The following is a 10,311-nucleotide window of genomic DNA, read 5'->3' on the forward strand; positions in this document are numbered from 1 at the left end:
TCGGGTGAAATACTTTATCATGAGGATCTGAAGTTTTTTCGGGCTGGAAGGCGACCTGTAATAAGATAAAATACAATATATTATCTTCATAATATTTTCTTGATCTAGCTGAGGCGGGCATTCCCATGCTCAACTTTATAAATTCATTTTCATGTACATAAGACAGACAATCGTGTGAGTGCAGACTGATGATTCTGGTGGAGCCATCATCCTTTGGATTGGATGATTATCTGTGCAGTAATGATGTACATTTGATGTCTTTATTTTCTTGAATATATATCGCAGCCCAGATGGAAAAAACTAGATCCAGGGTCTTCAATCTCGTTCGATCTTCACTCAAAGTACAAGTCGATCCATGTGAGAGATGTTCTGGAGTTGAACATCGAAAGACATTGCCTAATTACCAGCCAATGATGTATGTTGTTAACAGGCGCGAGAGGAATCACCGATAATGATGATGACCCTCAAGGTACTACAATACAATTTACGTGGTGTGAATAAGGGACTTGGCGTTGAACACCATGCAAAATCTTTCGGTCGAAGGCCATTGATGTAAACCTGTCGCCAGAAGTGAGAAACTTGCCATTGAGGCATGCAAGCTTCAAAGTACTGAAAGGGTTGTTCCTAGATCGACTTCCTGGATAATGAGATGATGTCGACAAGAAGCGATCCATCATAGGAGGGCCTTAGTGAATCCCACATCAATGACATGGAATGGAGAAAATGATTTTAATGGAGGTGAAAACTATCTGATGATATAAGGTTCAGGGTGGCAGTCATGAAAGGATGGAGCGTAAATGTATTGCAGTGGATGAGACACAGGTGAATTCTCTGAGCGTCTTCTCTTGAACATATCGACGACACTGACATGATGAATTGGTAGCGTTAGCCCCAAATATGGATGGTGTGATGGACCCATGGTGATATGACCAGTGAACGAAACAACCTAACCCGACTCGGATGCAGAGTGAAAGTGTCATGTTCATGAGTGACTTGCTACCAATAAAGTTTCTTCAAGTTTTCTTCCTAATTTTTCCCCAGTCATTAGTGACCAGTACCTCTTTATTTTTGTCAAGCTTGAGGAGGATAACATATGCTTGTTCTATAATTTGCCCTTCAGGCAAACCCATCGTTATGTTTTAATGAGCCTGGCGATAGTGAAACTCGTTCTTATCTGTATGGACGAGTTTGTCGCTATTGAATTTTAACGAGTTTAACGACAAAGATAACTCGGTCCTTTTCAATTTTAGAGAGTCTAAAAAAAGGGACGTAAAGAAAGCTCCAATAATCCTTTTTCGTCATATAATCTCTTGAGTCTGAAAAAGTATAAAACAATACAAAAGGGATGAATTTTTGGTACTTTTAACGAGCCGAACAAAACAAGCACTGGATCTTTTTGTGTAACAATCCCTCAAGTCAAAAAAGATTAAAATCTAGAAGAGGGATATCACTTCCAGTCACTTTAACGAGCTGGAGAGGCCAATTTCTCAGCAATCTTTTCATATTTTACGAGTCAGATGAAAAGAGCTTAAAGGAGACTCATTTTTCGAGGAACGAGTGATAAATTCGGGTAGCAGTTGATTCCAGGTAAGTTTTGGAATTTTCCAATCATGGCAGTGTCACAGGGATGGCTAACAGGATCACTCTTCGCAGTTGTAAACAATAAATTTGAGGTGAATGATCAGCCAATACAGAGTGGAGGTGATGATGAGAACACAACCAAGGCTTCAAAGGCTGATGATAATACATTCACGATGGTTATTTACCGGAAAGTGGTTCATTTTTTAATGAGCTTAACTCTGGGGGAGAATTTACTCATTGCTTATGTTTATTTTTTAACGAGCTTGAATTCCATGTCAAAACTGCTCAATATAATGGTCATTGATTACCTTGATTTTATCATTGACAACTTTGTTCCTTCGAAGGTTGTATTGCCTGCTCAATTGCTTCATCAAACTAGTTAGAAACGCACAATGTATGTTTGAAAAATGAGTTAAAACACTAATATTTTACTTGCATGGGATCCTACCACCCAGGTGTTCCAAATTAGGGGCAAGTCCATCCCCTTGACTATCATGGACATCAATTTTTTGACCAGCTTATCGAGGCGGGGTGCCCCTATCTCATTATCAGGTTCGGCCCGTGGGAGTGAATCTGTGAGAGATTACATTCACAGACATTGAAGAGAGGGATCTCAGCCGAGTAAGGATGGAAAGATCAATATCTGAGATGTCACTGACAGGTCCATGAGGACCATTCTGTTTACTTTTTCTAGACTAGCTGGTAGTGCGACACTTCATGTGGCCAACAGGTCTTATATGCAGTACGCCTTGGAATGCCTTGAACCAAAGGTGTTCAATTGGTGTGATGCAGTACTCTTTGTGATGAAAGAAAAACTGACCAAGGTGAAAACGGAAGATTGAAGAACTTTGGATATGGTTCTATCTTGACAGCCCTCGCCTTGCAAAAGATCCCGCTGATGCAGCCGCAGTATGTTTCACTTGGTTTAGCTCCACCAACTGAGCCATGGATGTAGAGATGAGTCAACCTTATGGCCAGACATGCTGGTCAGTCCCAGGTTTCCTTTTCTGATACCTTTTTCGAGTGGTTCAACCGTCACGAGATGGTTTTTTCCAAGTATCCATATACTGGTATGGATTTCCGGGGTGACCCAGATTTGGTACTGCCGGCTGGCGAGGAGTGGGGTGTCATCGGTAAATTCTCTGACCATATCTCTGTTTATCGTTACTCTTTATAATTTTCTTGTGCTTTCTTCTATCAGGAATAATCAAAACTCATGTGCTCATGCAGATCTTGGACCAGTCTGGCCAGTAGTACACCTGAGAATGCCAGTTGTCGCTCCAGCAGGAGAGGCTATGGGAAGGGCTATCCTTCACGACCTTGATGTGGCCGAGACTCTTTCAGCATTGCAGGATCAAGTCGAAGGCCTCACTCTTGGTATTCCAGACGTGAGGACTGACGAGCTTCCCCTGAGGTTGCAGCGACATACTACCGGCGTGTCGAGTCGATGGACTAGGCTTTTACGCATGATTGCACAGGCGGTGACTTATTATCACCAACATCATTAGACTAGGGTGCCTCCTAGCATTTTGATTTTTGGGTCATTTCACAAATTTTGTCTTGGTTACAGAACATTATGTGTAAACCATAAATAGTTATATATATATAATTTTGATTTTCGGAGTTTTATTTTGGTTAAGTTACATGATCCTGATGCAAATACTGATGAAATGCTTCTTTTCATAAATGTTGCAAATGTCTATCTAACACATAATTTTCCATTGAATCTGTTAATGTGTTTAAGTTTCTGGAAATATGCTGATATTGAATAAAATCAAATTTCCTTTCCAAAATCTTGACCCTTAGGAACATGCGTTAGATAGCTGGATTTCAGACGGAGTAGGTACCAGTGAGTTGTAGTATGACGAGCTGTGAGTCTAGCCTGACGACAAGTCGGCTTATGCCATGTGTGATGGCATCAGAGAGAAGTTCTATCAACGTGCTATATTCAACGATGTTATTTGTTGACCGACCAATACATACCCCTCTGAAACTTACTAACTCGTCATTTGGATCAAAAATGGCCCAGGCCGCAGAAGATAGGTTCCGCGAACTACGACTCGCTCCCTCGGAATATCCAACAAAAGATTCCAATAGGGTCGACATCTGCGACAAATGTAAAAAGTGGATTACTTGACCAAAACAACTACCCTTAGCGAAAACAAAAATGTAACAGAAGCATATGGGTTACCACACTGAATCATGCGTAGTAACGCTTAAGGTAGAACCCGTTACGGGGTTGCGCCAGTGGAATCCTATCATAATCCATTAACTTGTAGGGTCCTTTTGCTAATACACGCTTAACAATATAGGGGCCCATCCACAAATACTTGAACTTACTTGCTCCCAATTTATTGGATTCATGGTCGTAAAGTAAAACCAAGTCACCTTCTGAGAAGACATGTGGTTTGACATTCTTGTCAAACTACACCTTGATTCATTTCTTATGGGCTTCGTTAGCCAAAGCGGCATGACGACGGGTTTCATCCAATTGGATTAGTTCCAAGAAACAAGCATCCTCTTCTGAAGTTCCGGGGAGAAGGTCGACTACGAGTTTGAGGGATGAGATTTCACATTAAACTGGTAAGATTGCTTCTAGGCCATACACCAGTTGAAAGGGTGTAAACCTGGTTGCATTCCTTACCGATGTTTAGTATGCCCACAAGGCTGAGTACAGGATCAGGTGCCAAATCCTTTTGTGGACTCCAATCATCCTTTGCAGCATCCGCTTCAGGACTTTGTTGATTTCTTCAACTTGTCCATTGGCCTACGGGTAAAATGGAGTAGAGTTATCGTGGGACAACCCCAATTTGGCAGCCAATTTGACCATCATGTGATTGAAAAAATGCGATCCATGATCTTGGACTATAGCCTGTGGAACGCCGAATCTGGCGACTACATGATTGAAAAAGAAAAGGGCAGATGTTTCACCAGTGTTATCTAATGTAGGCATCACCTCGGGCCATTTGGTAAAATAGTCTATTGCGACTATGATATACCCATGCCCCCCAAGTCGAGGTGGGGTTACATGTCATGAAATCAATGCCCCATTTGGTGAATGGCCTAACAGCAACCATCGATTGCAGAGGCACGGGTGGTTTTTTGGTTTTGCTATCAAAAATTTGACATGCATGGAAACTTCTGACTGCGGTTATGCAATCTTTGAACATTGTTGGCCAGAAGTATCCTGCTCATAAAAATTTTTGTGCCGTAGCATAACCAGATTGATGCCCCCCACATGTGCGTGAATGGCAATCACTCAGGACTTTTTTGGCCTCCTCATGGGTGATGCACCTCCTCACAACTGTATCGAGACCACGACGGTAAAGTGTATCACCAATGATCATGTAGTCTTTTGATTGGTATCGAATACGTTTTTGTTCTGAGTGAGAGGTATTAGACCTATATTTTTGGGTTTGGAGATAGATGATTATATCTCCATACCACGGATTGCTTGAAGATATCAGAAACAAAGATTCATCCACGATGGTTTCTTCGGATGTTTCATCGTTCGATGACGATGGGAGATCACATAGTAATTCCGTGAAAACCAGGGATTTCTTTTATTTGGATTTTACAAATTCCAGATCAAACTCTTGAAGAATTTCTATCCATTTTTAATATTTGCCCCCCAGAAACTATCGCGACAATATATAAGTCATGGGGTTGCAATCTGACAAAATGGTAGTTTTTTGAAAGAGGACATCATGTCGAAATCGTTGTATCCCTTGAACAACTGTAAGAGCCAGCTTTTCAACATAGGAATATTTGCTTTCTATATCATTTAAGCTTTTGCTCAAATAATATATGGGATGTTCAATTCCATTGTCTTCTTGAACTAAAACCATTGCGATGGTTGTATCCGTTGTAGCCAGATACAGGTTAAAGTCTTTTTGATAATCACGAGCGTACATTAATGATGCTTTCATTAGGGATTCTTTTAAAGCATCAAAGAAAGCTTGCGTGACATGATCGCAGACGAAGGGTACTTCTTTTTTCAATAGACGTGTATAACCTTTAGCAAGTTCGGCGTAATTTGGAATGAACCTCCTCAGAAAGTTTTCTTTCCCTTGGAGTTTCTGAATCTGAAGCAAATTTGAAGGTGGAGGCAAATTTATGATTGCCTGAACCTTACATGGGTCGAGGCGAATCATGTCCTTTGAGACTAAAAAGCCAAGCAAACGACCAGAACTGACACAGAACACACATTTGTGTGGATTGAGTCGTATCTTGTAGTGTCGGCAACGTATAAATATCGCTCTCAAATGCTGGAGATGATCGGTCCGCTTTCGTGAATGAGCCGGAAGGTCATCGAGATATGGTTGAACAATGTTTTTGATGTCATGGAAGGCATAATTCATTTCCATCTGAAATGTTGCCCCTGCGTTCTTTAAACCAAAGGGTAATTTGCGATATACAAATGTGCCCCAAGGACAAATAAATGCAGTCTTTGACTGGTCCTGTGGGCAGATATTTATTTGATTATACCCAGAGAATCCATCCAAAAATGAAAAGATTTCACATCCGGCGCATTCATCAATTATCTGGTTAATAAAGGGTGTAGGGTAGTTGTCTTTTGGACAAGCTTGATTTACATCCCTATAATCGATGCACACTCTAATCATTCCTTGTTTTTTCATCACAGGAACAATGTTTGATACCCAATCGGTTAGAGGAACCAGGTAAATAAAACCAGCATGGAGAAGTTTTTCAACTTCTACCTTGATGGAAGTGGCTTTCTTGGGGTGCACCTGCCGTAGCCGTTGTCATACTGGTTTGACATCTGGATACATCTTTATTTCGTGTTCAACTATACTCGATTCAATGCCTGGCATTTCATCATATGACCAAGCAAAGACATCTCTAAATTCGCAAACAAGAGCATTATATATTTCCAGTTCTGAAGGAGAACAACATTTGCCAACATAAATATTCTCTACAACATCCGTTTTGGTCGAGATATTTATGGCGATAGTCTCTTCAATATTCGACAAGTTTCACTTGGAATCCACCGTGTTTACAGTATTTGATAGGAAATCAAAAACTGAAGGATGATGAAGGTCATCAGGATTATCTTCTTGATAATCCGGAAGATGGGAACAATGGTGGTAATTTTCCCATGGTGCCCCATCAATTATCATTGTCTGAACACTTCATTCGTCGGTGTAATGCACTTGCGACGAAGGATCTGAAGGGTTGCCATATTCCTTAGACTTATCTATCCAAACGCTTGATGAGCGCTGATTTGGGTCTGCCTCCCATGCCAAAAACATTGATTGCTACAATATTTCTATTGAACTTGGAGGCAATACCTGCAGATGATCCATGTTAATATCGTTTTTTGATATCTTTTGAATTGAAGATATCATATTGCAGGTTCCTACCATCGCCACTTCCGCCAGATTGTTTGGAGGTGGAAGAGCAAAAGTTCCCATTAATATAGGGTCCTTTAGTAGGCCTACTCCGATATTTTGAAGTGAATGGGGGCTTCCATGGATCATCGGAATGCTTCCCATAACTTGGGAACTATTGGGGAGAAATGTTTGTTGGTCGACGATTGTAATTCCTCCTTGAAAAGGAAATGCAATCTTCCTAAAGTAGGTCGACACAACTGCAACCATAACATATATCCACGACCTTCCCAGTAGGATGTTGTAATCGAGGTTTCCGTCGATTACTTCAACATCTATTTCTACTATTTCCCCCCCAGTTCAGCTTGCAAGTTACTTAGAATCCCATATGGGGTATATGTTCGTCCATCAAATGCTTTTAATGTCGTCGAAGATCGTGAAAAGGTTGGACATCCTAAATTTTTCCAGCAACTCATCGACATAATACATGTAGATGCCCCCTCATCAATAATTGTTTGATGAACAGTTTTGTTGAGGGCTTTCACTTGAATGAGGAAAGCTAGTTGAGCTAGTAACTGAGGATCATATCCTTTGTGATTAAAGGACACAAGATTAGAATCCTTTGGGTCAATCCCACCTATTGTTGATAATAAAGCCTGCTTTTGGGAGGGGAATTTTGCAGTACCTCAATTGTTGACATAGCGGATGGCGATTGGGCCAGATCTTCAATTATATTATAATGTTGTGCTTCTTTGCACGAGGATTAAATGTCGACTTGTGTACTACTCCTTTTGGCGGTTTTATTGTTAGCTCTGGAATGATGGGTGGCACAACTTTTGTCGAAGTTGTTGTCGAACTACTAGGTTCATCTTTATCCTTCTTGTTCAACAGCTGTGGATTCCTGTAATATTTATTCCTTGTCGTTATCGAAGCATCATTTTGCTGTTTTGAAACCGACAACATCAACACTTGGGATGGGGAAGCATTGTCACTAGCAACCAGATTTGTTCCTAGATTTGGAAATGGATGAGTCAATACTGCCGAGGTTTTTGAATTCTTGAAGAATTTTTTAAGCTCAGCTTTATATGGACAGTCTCTTGTCCAATGATCCTCATCACATATAAGACATAGACGATTTGGTTTCTTATCCCCAGAAGGGTTTGCAGAAGATTTTTCAAGTGATGATTCTTCATCTTTCTTCTTCTTCCCTTTGTTTTTCTTCTTGCCTCCTGATTGCTTGGTTTCTTTGCCTTTATCAGTTGATATGGCATTTACTTCCGAGGCAAGAAGTTCTTCTTTTGTATTTTGACTAGAAATCTTACGGGCCTTTTTAGATGTAGCCTTTGTTGATTTTGTGTCTGTCCTACCAATCACGCCATCGCCTGCATGAGAGTCATTGTTCAATTTAGGAGGAGGAGCAACGGAAAATTCCGGTCTGTGAGCATCAGGGATTTTATCGTAGAGCGTGCCAAACTGAGTATAAATCAAGTCTAAATATTGCGCATGAGCAATAACTTGCTCTTCAGTGATGACTCCTCCCTTTGCCACATCTTCTGTAATGGAAGGTAATAATGACTTAATAAACCATTCAGCTAAAAGCTGATTAGGAACATACGTTTTTACCATTCTACGACGACGTTGCCAGCCATGAATATGATCAGATATGTGAGTGGCCATCGTGTGCTTGAAATTGGTAAGAAGTTCCATTCCCATTTCGTACCTTATGGGTAACTGAAAAAGGGTTAAAAATGTTGTGGCTAGGGTACTGAAGTTATCAAACGAAGCTCTAGGTAATTCGATATACCATTTTGCTACCCAACCAATTAATGTCCTCTAAAAAGGCAAAGCCTAATCGAATCATCATTTAGGGTGTTTGATGAACACCAAAGATGAAAGGTCATCATATGATTCGATAGGTCTTCACCTGGATTTACATTAAATTTAGGAATATTTGACGGAGGTTTATGCAGAATCGCTGGCCACCAAGGGGCGTAAGCAATTGGATTGTTCGTTAGCCAATTTAGATACGGTAACTCTAAAGTTGCCACGAAGGGTAACTGTTTATTCAGGTTTGGCGAAGCATTCCAAGGATAAGATGGGATTGCCTGAGCAGTTGGTCTTTGCATACCAGCATAATGCATTTGATGGTGTAACTTTGGTAAGGCTGATGGGCATAACCATTATAGAATGGTTGATTTTGACCATTTTGAATATACGATTGCCCATTATTTGCAAAGATTTGTTGCTCAAATCCTTGGTATACTTGTTGGAATTGCGGTTGTTGATATTGCACCAGCCATGGTTGTGAAGCCATGTGTTGTTGTCCAATACTGGCCATTTGACCAAGATGAGGGGTAATTGTACCTGTTTGGGCCTGTGTCATTCCACTATTTGATGACTTTGGTTGAGTTGCAGGGACAAGAGGTTGTTGCATTATAGCCTGAGAAACCTGAGGTTGGCATACAATAGGCAATGCTTGTACTTGTGACACCGTCACAATAGCCGGCGTAGTTGGTATATTTGACATAGGTAAACATTGTTGCATTGAGTATACAACTCTTTGGTTGTTGAGGCAGTATTGGCACCCAGCCGCTAGATGTAATTCCAGCATAACCTGAATTTTGTTGTGAACTCTCATGTGGTTGTCCTCCTAGAGGAGACAATGAAGGGGAATATTTCCCCCCATATGGCGATAATCCAGTACTCAAAGGAATTGTTTGCCCTTGAGGACCAGACTGCCCAAATTGACACCGCGAGGGATAAATTTGTTGAGACTCAACATAAGAGTCCCCGGATATTATTCCGGATGAACAAACGGGAATGGACCATACTGTCAAAATAGCCCGTGAGTGGGCCCCATCTAGCGATTAAGAGCTAATTGGGACAGATGGTATGCCGACAAACATTGTTGGAGTGACAGCAGGAAGTTCTACTGTTGCTGTGTCGGATGACACAGTCCTAGATGTCGACGGTTGTTTAGACATTTCTAGTCTATAAAAAAGATTGCCTAGTGATTCTACAGGAGCTTCCGATAATGGTAGACTAATTTCTGTTGAAGAATGATATAGGGTGATCCCAACTCAAACTTGCGATGGAGTACAAGATGGAGGATCCTCCACAATCTCTTCTATAGCAATCAGACTAGGTGGAAGAGGTAGACCGTCAAGTCCGTAAAATATTTCTGGTGCAGAAGAAGGTATAGAATCTGCAACGACAGATGTTTGGGGAATAACACCTTCCGAATCAGCTATAGATGGAGCTAGTTCAGTAATACAAGTGTTTACCTTCACACTAGGATCAGCTCTACTGTCTTTTGGTGGTTGTGGAACTTCTTCTGTAACGGCTGGGATACCAGAAATGTTTGGAGTAACCGGAGTCT

The sequence above is a fragment of the Pinus tabuliformis genome, chromosome 2_1 (genome assembly GCF_031772625.1).
Source record: "Pinus tabuliformis cultivar Carrire ecotype Pingquan chromosome 2_1, CPIR1, whole genome shotgun sequence".
Classification (NCBI taxonomy): domain Eukaryota; kingdom Viridiplantae; phylum Streptophyta; class Pinopsida; order Pinales; family Pinaceae; genus Pinus; species Pinus tabuliformis.